General features: G+C 48.8%; 1 pseudogene; it reads left to right on the top strand.

Moving 5' to 3' along the window:
- Window positions 1-14,469, top strand: part of LOC131589807 (uncharacterized) — a 583,542-nt pseudogene that overhangs the window by 262,972 nt on the left and 306,101 nt on the right.

The raw sequence follows: 14,469 nt of genomic DNA, 5'->3' as shown, positions 1-14,469 counted from the left end.
GTGAGAGTTTTGCTTGAAGCCCTTCCCGCACTCAGGGCAGCGGAAGGGCCTCTCATCTGTGTGAATCCGCTGGTGCACGAGGAGAGTGGAGCTGATGCAAAACCTCTTCCCACACTGGAGACACTCAAAGGGCCTCTCCCCAGTGTGGATCATCTGGTGAACGGTCAGTTGGGACCTCTGGCTGAAGGTCATCCCACATTCCGCACACTCATAGGGCTGTTCCCCAGTGTGGGTCCTCTGGTGGATGGTCAGGTGGGAGCTGTTTCTGAAGCTCTTCCCACACTGGGGACACTCGTAGGGCCTCTCCCCAGTGTGGATCCGCCGGTGCCTGACAAGGGTGGAGTTGTGCTTGAAGCCCTCCCCACAGTCAGGGCAGCAGAAGGGCCTCTCATCTGTGTGAATCCGTTGGTGCACGAGGAGATGAGAGCTCCTCTGAAACCTCTTCCCACACTCAGAACACTCGTAGGACCTCTCCCCAGTGTGGATGCGCTGGTGACGGATGAGTTCGGAGTTGCAGCTGAAGCCCTTCCCACATTTCCCACACTCATAGGCCCATTCCCCAGTGTGGATCATCTGGTGGCGGATCAGTTTGCTGCTCCGGCTGAAGCTCTTCCCACACTCCAAGCACTTGTAGCGCTTCTCCCCATCCTGAAGCTGCTCATGGACCACCAGCTCAGAGCCCTGGCTGGATCTCCTGCTGCCTTCCCGGCACAGGGTGGGTCTTTCCTCCTCAGAGCACCCAGGGCTCGGTATGGATCCCCTCCTCCTGTGGGATCTCTGAAGCTTTTCCTCCCCATGGGATTCCTGGAATGTGGAGCTGCTGAAGACAGCCTCTTCCATGAGGTTTTGCTGTGAGGATTTGTCCTCCCTGGTCTCCATCCTAAGTTCCTTGTCTGGGAGAGGAAGGATAAGGAGAGGATGGGATTTGCCTCTGTGCCAGAGGGAAGGGGAAGGAGATCCCCCCAGTGCGTCCCCGGCAGGATGGTATCAGCAGCGGGGTTGTCCTGCAGCTGGGGGCCATGCTGGGCTGGGAGATGGAGCAGGAGAGAGGGGGAAAGGGGCACTGACTTCCTCCTCACCTGCCTGGGTGTCCCGGGGCATCTTCCTCTTCCTCGTAGCCTCCTCCTCCATCCGGACAAGGTCTGGGAATGAGAAATCCTGGTTTGGGAGAAAACAAGGAATGAGCACAATGAGTTTGAATGTCTCTTGGCCCAAGTCCCTCTCTAGAAGCCACTGGATATCTGAGGCGTCTTGGTTTGAAAGGAAAGGTATTTGCTAAGGAGGGCAGAAACCTCCACTGAAATTGATAAAAATGTAAGCAACAACCCCCTCTGAATTATTATAATCTTGATATCAAAGTGCTCTCAGATATTGATATAGGAATACGAATAGTTCTTTACTAAAGAAAGAAAAATGAAAATGCAGCAGGACAAAAAAAACCAACAAAAAAACAACTCACTAAGAGAATCAGAATACAACCTGACACCCTGTTGGTCAGGGTGTTGGAAGCAGTCTGATTAAATGGTGGCTACAGTCCGCATGGAGTGACAGATGTGGTTCTGTTGAAGCAATGATCCCATAGAAGGCTGTAGCTTACCTCTGAAATTCCGGTGCTGTAGATGGGTCTTCTCTCTCCTCTGGGATACAAGTGGAGAAAGACTGCCTGTGGTGTTCTGATGCTCAGATTATATCCAGTAGGAATGTTTGGCTCCTCACCCTGGGTGGAGCATCTCACGATGGAATGATGTAATTTTATCAGTCATGCTGTGAGACTCAATGGCCCATTACCAGAAGCTATCCCCCTGGGGGGAGGATGGGTGGTGGGAGAGATAAAGAACACTGCCCCACCCAGTTTTAACAGCTGGCTCATTAACAGAAGACATCCCCCCCATTATGAGGGATGGGTGATGAAAGAGATAATGAAAACTGCCCCACCAGGTTTTAACAGATGGTGATAGAATGCATACTTTTGGTTACATCTTGCATTGCAACCCAAGACATGGGGTCCATAAAAATTTTACACCACCAAAATTCAGCCCTGAAAATGCCTTCCAGGTGTTCCCCATCTCTGTTTTCTCCCTTTTGGTGTTCAGGGTTTCCTCCTTGTCCCAGCTCCTTGGGGTCAAGTGTGTACTGGGGGTCCCCTGACTACTTGGTCCCTGACCTCTTCAGGCTTTTGGGAGTGCCAGGAATCTAAAAAGTTTCCCCTGTTTCCATCTCAGCACTTAGGGATGCTAAAAGTTTTTGGGGTCCCAGGGTCCCTGCTCTCCTTATTCTCTTCTTGGGGGTGCAGGGGGTCCGTGGAGACTCCCCCCCCTGCCCCTCTACAGGCTGTTGAGTGTCCCACCAGTCGCGGCTCTCCCCCTCTCTGGGCTCCCCACTTTGGGGTCCTGGGGGTCACAGAGCTCTGCTCCTCCAGGCTGCCTCTGCCAGCAGCAGCCACTGGGATCCCCCAATGTCCCCCCAAGGGGCCTTTTCCACTCAGCTTTGGAGTTCTTCATTCTCCAAACATCCCCCCCACCCCAAAACCCAACCCAGGAAGCCCCCAGGATATCTGGGCCGAGTATGCCTTTCCCAGTCACCTGTGGGATGGTGGGGTGAAGATCCCACGGATGGGAGGCTGTGAATTCAGGGAATGCTCAGCTGGGATGTACTGGGCCTGAGATCATACTGGGATAAGAAGCACTTGACTGGGATTACTAGGAGTGTCTGGGAATGGCTATGGACATGCTGAGGCCAACTGGGATATACTGGGGGTGTCTGTGCCCATACTGGGGATGACTGGGTGTCGTGGTTTTAAACCAATAACTAAAAAAATTACTTATTTTTTGCTGTGAGATATGGATTAGAACAAGAGCAAAACAGGCTTAAAACTTATAAGGAATAAAGACAGTTTATTAACAAACCACAAGAATAAGAACACCAGAATAAACTTCCAGAAAACCCCTTTATCTCTCACTACTTGACTATTTCTTTGTACACATGATAACATAGAGACAAAAAACAACTTTAGAACTTTGGTGGTCAAAAACAGTCTCAGTTCTTGCTAGAGTCTTTTCATCAGTCTTTGTAGAGAAACAGAAGTCTCTTTCTGCCAATTTATGGAGTTTCTCACAAGAAAACTATTTTTGTTATAGTTTTCTATTTCTCTAATGCCAGCTGCTCGGAAATCTGTTATCAGAGTTCACTCCTCCCACTTCACATCACTTCGAGGTGTGCATGGGTCAATGAGTCTAGAGATGCCATTTTAAGGATGAGTTATTCAAAGGCAGAAGTCCTCTTCATCTGTCTCTGTGAGCCTTCTTGGAAAACAGCTTTCCCTTTGCCCCCCCAAGGCTCCAAAATCTTCACTGTACCCATTTCCAGCAACCCACAGTATCACAACCACTCTCTGTTTTTCTCAAAAGACCACACTTTGAACACTCTATTCCTCCCATACTCTAGTCATGAATTAAAGGAGTCTTTTTAAACTACTATTGTCCATCTCCATAGCTTTAACAGAAAGATATTTCAGCTGTAAGCATCTTCTTATTCTCTCTCTCTTTTTAAAACTTAACTCTTTTCCTCACTGTTTTTGGTGGTTCTATGATGTCTTCTTTATGTTGATTGTCTCTCTCGTTCTCTGTCTTTTCTGAGCAAAAGGAGTAATCGGTTCATTTATCCAGGTAGTAAAAGAATTAAAAGCTTTAGAAAAGCTGCAAGAGTTCATGGTGTCAGGTTTCAGTCCAGAAGCAGAAACTGAAAACTAAACCAGGCTGCCAGCTCTGCTTTCCTTTCCTCCCCTCCCCCCTCCCCCCCCCCCCCCATCCTCTGCAGCCTTCTTCGGCCGAGAGAGAAAGGGGAAGGGGAGTGGAGGAGGCTACCACAGAGCCTTGTTACCTTCTCAGAAGCCAGAAACCAAAGAAGGCAAGAGATCTCTGACTGTACATCTTAAGGGGGTGTTTACAAGTTGAATTCACTTTTTAATGGTCAGAACTGCTGTCAATTCTTGGAAATGACTGATAATTGGTCAGGAGGAAAAACTCCCATCAGCCACCAGCAGCTTCAACTTCCTTAACTCTCAAAGCTGTCTTAAAGGTAAAGCTACCCCATGACACTGGGAACACACTGGGAACAATGGGAACTGTGCTGGGGACAACTGGGACCCTGTGCTGCAGACAACTGGGAGCAAGTAGGAGTGACTGGGTCTGCACTGGGTGCAACTGAGTGTGACTGGGACCATGCTGGGAGCGGCTGGGATCATTTGGGGAGGGACAGAGACTATACTGGGGGCAACTGGGATCACACTGGGAGGAACAGGAAGCAACTGGAACCATGCTGAGGGCAACTGGCATCCTGCCAGGAACACAGTGGGAGCAGCTGGGCCATGCTGGGCAAGACTGGGACCATAGTGGCAGCAACTGTAACTGCACTCAGGGTGACTGGGAGTGGCTGGGAGCAACTGGGATCAGGCTGGAAGCACCTGAGGAGTGACTGAGAGTGACTGGGATAGACAGGGAGAGACTGAAACCACAGTGCAGATAAATGGGAGCAACTGGAACCACACTGGATAATCATGGGAGTAGCTGTGCCCATGCTGGGGTCATACTGAGATCCTAGTGGAACTAACTGGGATCCTACTGGGAGCAAATGGAATGGAAAGGTGCTGGCTGTGACTGGAAGCATGCTGGAGGTGACTGGGAGCAACTGGGCCCATCGTGAGAGTGACAGGGAGTCACTCTGACCATACCTGGAATCATGCTGGGAGGATCTGGGAGTGACTGGAACCATACTGCGAGTGACTGGGTGCAACAGCTCATACCTGAGAGTGACTGCGATTGTACTGGGAGTGACTGGGATCATCCTGGAAATGTTTTTCTGTAGATCTTCTGTCTTTCTGGTCTCTTTTTCTTCTCCTTCTTATACTACATACCTGGAACATTTTTGGATATCTTAATGTTACCCAAAATCTTAAGGGTTAACACTTTTTAGGTTAAATGAGCTAAGCTGGTAAACTTAATGCTATGGTAAGAGTTGTATGTTCAGTTGGATGTTGTATTAAACCCTTTGCCATAGTTCCATGATTGTCTATATTCTGCCAGTTAAATTTTGTATCATTTTGATCTTTTTGCTCAGTTGGTCAGAGAATGGTGCCAGCATCACCGAGGTTGTGGGTTCAATCCTTGTGGGGCTATTCACTTAAGAGTTGGACTTGATGGTCCTTGTGGGTCCCTTCCTACCAAGAATATTCTTTGCATCTGTCCATTCTGAGAATATCTGGTTGGTGTTCCTCCTGTGCACTAAACTCAAGCACATGAACCTTTGGTTACCACCAGCATTGAAGTGTTCTGGGGTGTTACAGCCCTGCAGACTCACAGTGGCCTCTTGTTTCCATAAGGCTCCAGAGTGTCCCACTGGTCCCTTGGTTCTATGGGCCCAAGAGTGCCAAAATGATCCCCTTGGTTCCACAACTTCCCACAGTGTCCCACTGGCCCCTTGGTACCATAAGGATCTGGAGTGTCACACAGGTTTATGGCATTTGTCCTTGCTGCCCTCATGTCCCACTGCCCCACAAAGAGCCCTGAGCCACCCGTGAGGGACAGGCCCTGCTGTACCAGGCCTGGGCTCAGGGCTTGGCCTTTCTGCTTCCTCCAACCCAGCCAGGGCTTGCTCAGCATTGCAGTTCCCTGCTCAGAGCCTTTGGCTCCCGGCAATCCTGGCCTCCAGAATCTGCTCTCACCAGTGCCTGGGGAGCCTTTGGCAGTCCCTGTCCTCAGTGGGGCCGACTGAAGCTCCAAGGGTCTTGGAGTTTTGCTTCTGACTCCTTGAGCAGCTTCTTCAGCCTGAAGGAGAGACAAAAGTGGATCAGGAAAAATAGAAGGAACCACGAGGTTGAGCACTCCCTGAATTCATAGCCCCCTACTTGTGGGATCATCATCCCCCACCCCCCAATCCAACAGGTGCCTGGGGAGGGGGAGCTCGGCCCAGATATCCTGAGGGGTCCCTCAGGGGTTGGGTTTTTTGGGGAGGATGTTTGGAGAATGAAGAACTCCAGAGCTGAGTGGAAAATGCCCCTTGGGGGGATACTGGGGGGTACCAGCATCCCTAAGTGAGAAGATAGAAATAGGGGGAACATTTCAAATTCCTGGCACTCCCAGCAGCCTGAAGAGGTCAGGGACCGAGTAGACAGGGGACCCCCAGTAAAAGCGTGACCCTCAGCAGCTGGGACAGGGAGGAAACCCTGAACACCAAAGGAGGGAAACCAGAGATGAGGAACTCCTGGAAGGCATTTTCAGGGCTGAATCTTGGTGTTTGGGAGGTTTTTATGGATCTCATGTCTTAGGTTGCAATGCAAGATGTAACCAAAAGTATGCATTCTATCACCATCTGTTAAAACCTGGTGGGGCAGTTTTCATTATCTCTTTCATCACCCATCCCTCATAATAGGGGGGATGTCTTCTGTTAATGAGCCAGCTGCTAAAACTGGGTGGGGCAGTGTTCTTTATCTCTCCCACCACCCATCCTCCCTCCAGGGGGATAGCTTCTGGTAATGGGCCATTGAGTCTCACAGCATGACTGATAAAATTACATCATTCCATCGTGAGATGCTCCACCCAGGGTGAGGAGCCAAACATTCCTATTGGATATAATCTGAGCATCAGAACACCACAGGCAGTCTTTCTCCACTTGTATCCCAGAGGAGAGAGAAGACCCATCTACAGCACCGGAATTTCAGAGGTAAGCTACAGCCTTCTATGGGATCTATTGCTTCAACAGAACTACATCTGTCACTCCATGCGGACTGTAGCCACCATTTAATCAGACTGCTTCCAACACCCTGACCAACAGGGTGTCAGGTTGTATTCTGATTCTCTCAGTGAGTTGTTATTTTGTTGGTTTTTGTTGGTTTTTTTTGTCCTGCTGCATTTTCATTTTTCTTTCTTTAGTAAAGAACTATTCGTATTCCTATATCAATATCTGAGAGCACTTTGATATCAAGGTTATAATAATTCAGAGGGGGTTGTTGCTTACATTTTTATCAATTTCAGTGGAGGTTTCTGCCTTCCTTAGCAAACACCTTTCCTTTCAAACCAAGACACCTCAGATATCCAGTGGCTTCTAGAGAGGGACTTGGGCCAAGAGACATTCAAACTCATTGTGCTCATTCCTTGTTTTCTCCCAAACCAGGATTTCCCAATCCCAAACCTTGTCTGGATGGAGAAGGACGCTGTGAGGAAGAGGAAGATGCCCTGGGACACCCAGGCAGGTGAGGAGGAAGTCAGTGCCCTTTTCCCCCTCTCTCCTGCTCCATCTCCCAGCCCAGCATGGCCCCGGCTGCAGGACAACCCTGCTGCCAATACCATCCTGCCGGGGACGCACTGGGGGGATCTCCTTCCCCTTCCCTCTGGCACAGAGGCAAATCCCATCCTCTCCTTATCCTTCCTCTCCCAGACAAGGAACTTAGGATGGAGACCAGGGAGGACAAATCCTCACAGCAAAACCTCATGGAAGAGGCTGTCTTCAGCAGCTCCACATTCCAGGAATCCAATGGGGAGGAAAAGCTTCAGAGATCCCACAGGAGGAGGGGATCCATACCGAGCCCTGGGTGCTCTGAGGAGGAAAGACCCACCCTGTGCCGGGAAGGCAGCAGGAGATCCAGCCAGGGCTCTGAGCTGGTGGTCCATGAGCAGCTTCAGGATGGGGAGAAGCGCTACAAGTGCTTGGAGTGTGGGAAGAGCTTCAGCCGGAGCAGCAAACTGATCTGCCACCAGATGATCCACAGTGGGGAATGGGCCTATGAGTGTGGCAAATGTGGGAAGGGCTTCAGCTGCAACTCTGAACTCATCCGTCACCAGCACATCCACACTGGGCAGAGGTCCTACGAGTGTTCTGAGTGTTGGAAGAGGTTTCAGAGGAGCTCTCATCTCCTCATTCACCAGCGGATTCACACAGATGAGAGGCCCTTCCGCTGCCCTGACTGTGGGGAGGGCTTCAAGCACAACTCCACCCTTGTCAGGCACCGGCAGATCCACACTGGGGAGAGGCCCTACGAGTGTCCCCAGTGTGGGAAGAGCTTCAGAAACAGCTCCTACCTGACCATCCACCAGAGGACCCACACTGGGGAACAGCCGTATGAGTGTGGGGAATGTGGGATGACCTTCAGCCAGAGGTCCCAACTGACCATTCACCAGATGATCCACACTGGGGAGAGGCCCTTTGAGTGTCTCCAGTGTGGGAAGAGGTTTCACATCAGCTCCACTCTCCTCATGCACCAGCGGATTCAAACAGAGGAGAGGCCCTTCCGCTGCCCTGAGTGCGGGAAGGGCTTCAAGCGAAACTCTCACCTCATCACTGTCATGGGTTAGCTTCACCTTTAAGACTGAGTGAAAAAAGGGGAAGTTGAAGCTACTGGTGACTGATGGGAGTTTTTCTACCTGACCAATTATCTGTCATTTTCAAGAATTGACAGCAGATCTGACCATTAAAAAGTGAATTCAACTTGTAAACACCCTCTTAAGAAGTACACTCAGAGCTGTCTCGTTCTCTTTTTGTTTCCGGCTTTGGAGCGGTAACAAGCTCCGTCTTGGTTTTCCCCCCCTCCCAGGCCCGGGACAAGGCCGCAGGGAGGAGGGGGGGGAAGGAGAGAAAAGCAGTTTAGCAGTTTAGTTTAGTTTTCAAGGTCTGCTGCTAGACTGAAACCGGACACTATGAACTCTTGTAGCTTTCTTCTTTTAATTCCTTTACTACCTAGATAAACAACAGATTACTCCTTTTTCTTAGAACAGACAGAGAAAGAGAGACAATTAACATGTAAGACATCATAAAACTACCAAAAACAGTGAAGAAAAGAGTTAAGTTTAAATAAGAAAGAGAGAAAAAAGAAGATGCTTGTTGCTGAAAAATCTTTCTGTTACAGCTATGGAGATGGACAGTAGTTTAAAGACTCCTTTAATTCATGACTAGAGTATGGGAGGAATAGAGTATTCAAAGTGTGGACTTTAAAGAAAAGAAGAGGATGGTTGTAATACTGTGGGTTGCTGGAACTTGCGAGTGAAGTGAAGATTTTAAAGCCTTAAAGGAGCCAAAGAGATGGCTGTTTTCCAGGAGGGCTCACAGAAACAACTGAAGGGGATTTCTACCTTTGAATCACTTATCCTTAAAAATAACATCCCTAGATTCAATTTGACCCATTGCACACTTCAAAATAGTGTGAGATGGGAGGAGTGGACTCTAAAAACTCCATGGATTAGCAGGAAGAGACTTCTGTTTCTCTACGGGGACTGATGAGAAGACTCTAGAAATTGAGACTGTTTTTGACCACCAAGATTGTAAAACTATTTTTTTTTTTTGTCTCTATGTTGTTATGTGTACAGAGAAATAGTCAATTAGTGAAAAGAAAAAGAGTTTTCTGAAAGTTTATTTTGGTATTCTTATTCTAATAGTTTGTTAATAAACTGTCTTTATTCCTTTTAAGTTTTAAGCCTGTTTTGCTCTTATTTTAATCCATATCTCACAACAGAAAATAAGTAATTTTTGTTACTAGTTTAAAACCACAACAATCACCCACCGGCGCAGCCACACCGGGGAGAAGCTCTACAAGTGCCCCCAGTGTGGGAAGAGCTTCACCCAGAGCTCTAACTTGATCAGACACCAACAGAGGCACCAGTAAGGGAAGCCCTGTGAGTGCTCCAAGTGCAGGAAGAGCTTTGTGCGCTGTCCCAACTCCATCCCCCATCAGAGGACCCACGTTGGGCAGAACCCTGATGACCCACATTCCCAGTGATCTGTGTTGGGAAGACACTGGGCTGGTGGTCCTTTTGTTTTGTTCCGATTATCTTTTGATTCATCTTCATCTCTTTAAAACACACAAAATTGGGGTAAAAGTCTACAAATTCATCAAAGGCATCTAGAGCCTCACATTTTACTAGTGCTTCAAGGTAATCTGGTATTCAGGGAAATACTTGGGGGTTGTGGAGCTATTTGGTGGAGTTTTCTCCATTTTTTGGCACTCAAAGCAACAAGAGTTTTATCTGTCACCTCAAAACTACTCAATGCCACTGAAAACTGCACAGTGCCACTGAAAACTATTGGATTCCACAACCCCTCAGGGTGTGATGCCTTAAGTTTTAGCTTCCATATCTTTCATATTTTGCACTGTCTAGGTTTGTATTTTTGAACTTCCTGTTTTGTTACTGAGCTCTCTTCACAGAGTAGGTAGACAAAACAATTCCTTTTCTAGCTTGATACCAAGGACAATCATTAGAAGTTTCAGGCTCAAAAGCATAAACAAGGGTGGACTGAAGAGAGAAAACAAGAAGGACAGGACTTCATCATCTGAAGCTATAATTGGACCATGAACCCCAATATCCAGATAGACCTAAACTTCTAAAAATGTGAGACCTCATGATGAGTTGGTTTGTTGGGGTTTTTTTGACCATTTTTGGTCCATTTTGGGTGTAGCCCTGGGCAGGCTCTTGTACTGCCCAAGGTGTATCCTTTAAGGCCTTTTAATAAACTTTATTCTTAACTCTGTCTATCCTCTGTTCTAGGTCAGCCTTCTGGCATCAGGTGGAATGGGGTTGGAAGGGGATTGGATGAAGTGGGATGCAAATCAGGAGGGGTGAGATGGGCATTGGGTGGGGCAGGATAGGTGTGATGGAGTTTGGGAGGTGTGAAATGGGGGAAATCGGGCTTGGGAAGGGGGTCTTGATGTCCAGCAGGGATGGGATGGGTTGGGGTTGGGATTGGGGATGTGGGGTGGGGCCTGCAATGAGACAGCCAAAGTTTGGGAATAATGAAGGGAGGGCATGTCCGTTACTGAGTGAGTTTTTGGATATTCCACATTCCTGAAGAGATTTTGGGGTATCCCACATTTCTGAGGCAGTTTTGGGGCACTTCCCAGCTCTTGGGGGGTTCCTGAGAGCAGCTCCATGGAGCCCCATTGTCAGGGGTAGTTGCCATAGGCATGAGCTCAGAGCTGCAGCCAGAGTGCGTTGCCTTGGTGCTGGAGAGCAGAGAAATGATGAATGGCCTCAGATATCTCCAGTGTGTGTTTGGGGGGCAGAACAAGTTCTGCATGGGTGGTGCAGTCACTGCCCCAGCCCAGGCACTGCAGCCTCTGCTCCAGCCCCAAAGTGGCTGCCAAGCCCCTGGCACCCCAAAAACCCCACCTGGGAGAGGAACCACAGCAGGTGAGGCTGTGACACGGGTATGACACTTGTTGGGAAGGTAGAATTAGAAAGAAATTATAAATATGACTTTTTAGCCAGAGAGGCTAAGGAAGAAATACAAATGAAAGAACAGTTTGAATAATTCAAAGAAGCCGGTCTGGTATGCCAGAACACATTCTTTCCCCCAATAAAACTAAGCTAAGACCCCTCTTCCCAGCCTTATAAGGAAAGGTCTGAAGGACCCTGAGATAACTAAAAATATGCAAAAGCAGCGATTTCTATAGGTCACACACAAATGTTACTGTATTAGTATACTTAGAAAGATTGGTTAGTGAAGGAATAAAATATTCAATGTATAGGTTATATAAGCAATTGTAAAGGAGAGCTCGCTCTCTTGCTATGCTCTCTTGCTTGCTCTTGGTCTCTCTTGCTTCACTCTTGCTACGCTCTCTTGTCTCTCTTGCCTCACTTTTTCTACACTCTTTTTCCTGCTCTTTTTACTTCTTTATGCTCTTTTCCCAGCTCTCTCACTTCTGTTCTGTTACTCTCTTTCTTAGCTATCTTAAATCTAGAACTCATGTACTCATATTTTACTCCTTTTGTATTGTTCCCTCTGAGCCTGCTTTGAGCTTTGTCTGCTGGTTCCTAGCAGGTTCTCTCTCTCTCCCACGCCCTGAAATAAACTACTAACATTTAACTTGATTATAGAGGTCTCTGCTGTGTCCCGGAACGTCCACACCCCGAAAGCGTCTCTTACAGACACTGACATGTGCCACAGCCCTGGAGCTCACAGCAGCTGAGATGGCGCTGGATCCAAGGCCGACTGTGGATCTCTGTCCCTCTCTCTTCTCTTGAATTCCTTTTCTCCAAATCTGTATAACTCGAAGTTGGACAGGTTAGAGTTTGATTAGTCAGTGCTCTGTGAAGTGCTTTACTGTAATTCCATGTCACTTTATGATTTCCCAAGTACTTCATTCTCTAAATTTTGCAAGTAAAAGCTTGTTTCTCCCCTCCTGGGAAGTTTGTTGTTTTCTCCCATGCACTGCCCGAGCGGATCGAGGTACCTCAAGTCCCTTTCCAGCAGGGGCCGAGTGAGCTTGGGGCACAGCACAGGGAACTGCAATGCTGAGCAAGCCCTGGCTGGGTTGGAGGAAGCAGAAAGGCCAAGCCCTGAGCCCAGGCCTGGCACAGCAGGGCCTGTCCCTCACGGGTGGCTCGGGGCTCTTTGTGGGGTAGTGGGACATGAGGGGCAGCAAGGACAAATGCCATAAACCTGCAAGCCCTGCCATCCTCCTCAGGGAGGGCCGAGGGAGGAGCAAAGACCTTCCTGGCGCTGTGCCCTGGGCCAGGAGGGATTGTGCCAGTGGAGTTGACCCTAAATTTCTTCTCCCAGGCAGCTTTAGGACACGGAACATGGAGAAGCCAGAGTCAACTCTCAGCTTTTCACAGTCTTCCAGTAGAATCCTGTGTGGGGAGCAGCTTGGGAGCAGGGTTTGTGTGTCAAGGAAGGGGAATTCAGAGCCCTTTTCTCCCCCATGGCCTGAGGGTGTGCATTTTCAATGGCCCTGCAGCTGCCAAAGGGGTCTTTTTCACCCAGCTGAGAACAGTTCTGCTGATAACCTGTCCTAAACCTGCTTTTCCTGCAAATGTGCCAATATAGCCTCATTTTTTGCAGCCCCAGGTCTTGTGCACATGCAGATGTGAAAACTGAAGGATGGAAAGGATCTACTGGGAGGAGTCATCTTTTTCTTGTTTTTTTTGTGGTTTTAATTTTTTAATTTTTTTTTTAATTGATTCCTGCTGGCAGCTCTGGGCAGAGCTCTGTAACTGTGTGTGACACTTGTCTGTGGCACTGTGCAGGTGGCCAAGGGGACCTTCCCTGAGCTGTCTGCAGAGGAATCCACAGCAGCCCAGGCCGGGGGTGCTCAGTGGCCGCTCAGTTCTGCTGACTGGACACGGCTCTGGATGCTTCCCTTGGAGCATCTCCAGGGAGAGAACGCTGGGGCTGCCCCGGCTGTGGTGTCACTGCCAGGGGAACGCTGGGGCTGCCACAGCTGTGGTGTCACTGCCAGGGGAACACTGGGGCTGCCACAGCTCTGGTGTCACTGCCAGGGGAACACTGGGGCTGCCCCGGCTGTGGTGTCACTGCCAGGGGAACGCTGGGGTTGCCCCACTCCTGCCCCACCGCATCAGCTCTGACAGCGCCTCGAGGGGACACAAAGGCTGAGCCAAAGGGTGAGAATTGCACAAGGGGCTGAGCTGGGAGGGACCCATTGGGATCATTGAGTCCAGCCCCAGCCCTGCATAGACACCCCAACAATCGCAGCCTGTGCATCCCTGGCAGCGCTGGCCAAAGGCTCCTGGAGCTGCGGCAGCCTCAGGGCCGTGCCCATTCCCTGGGGAGCCTGGGCAGTGCCCCAGCCCCCTGTGGGGGAAGAAGCTTTTGCTGATCTCCAGCCCAGCCCTGCCCTGGCCCAGCTCCAGCTGTTCCCTTGGGTCCTGTCCCTGCTCACCTGGGCAGAGATCAGAGCTTGCCCAGAGAAGCTGTGGCTGCCCCTGGATCCCTGGAAGTGTCCAAGGCCAGGCTGGACAGGGCTTGGAGCAGCCTGGGATAGTGGAAGGTGTCCCTGCCCATGGCAGGGAATGGAACGAGATGAACTTTAAGGTCTCTTCCAAGCCAAGGCATTCTGTGATTCCGTGATTTTGGGAGAGATGCTGAAGCTCTGGCTCAGCTTTATCTCCGTGAATGTCTGGACCCAGCCGCAGCCATGGGTGGGATCATCTCCTCCTCCCTCTCACTGTGGCTGTAACTCACCCAAGGGCAGTGTTATAAATGAAATTGAAATTTGGACAACTAGGATAGGACTATTGAGTTAACAGCAGTTTAATAACAGGGAAAAAAATGATAAAATTTAGTGAGTTGAATACAAAAATACAATTCAATAAAATAATACAATTTAATGGATAGAATAGCAATTTGATATAGAAGGAATACAATTTAGTGAAAGATTACAATTTAGTGAATATATTCATATACATATATACATATATACATATATACATATATATATGAAAATATATATATACGTATATATGAATGTAGCTTGCCTGTAATTAAGTATGATTAAAGCATAAGCAAGACTGACTGGGGTACGGGGAGGGCTTCACACCCAGCCTCATGTACAAAACAAAGCAATTCAAAGTAATCTTATATACTCTATGCTTATAAATATTCATTCATGTTTCCAGTAACTCTCCTCCAATTTATGATTCTTTAACTTTACATCACTCTTCTTCATGGAGCATGCTTCACTTGTTG

This window comes from Poecile atricapillus, chromosome 30, assembly GCF_030490865.1.
Source record: "Poecile atricapillus isolate bPoeAtr1 chromosome 30, bPoeAtr1.hap1, whole genome shotgun sequence".
NCBI classification, from domain to species: domain Eukaryota; kingdom Metazoa; phylum Chordata; class Aves; order Passeriformes; family Paridae; genus Poecile; species Poecile atricapillus.
Note: the sequence above shows the minus strand (reverse complement) of the source record. Positions and strands in the feature narration are given on the sequence as shown.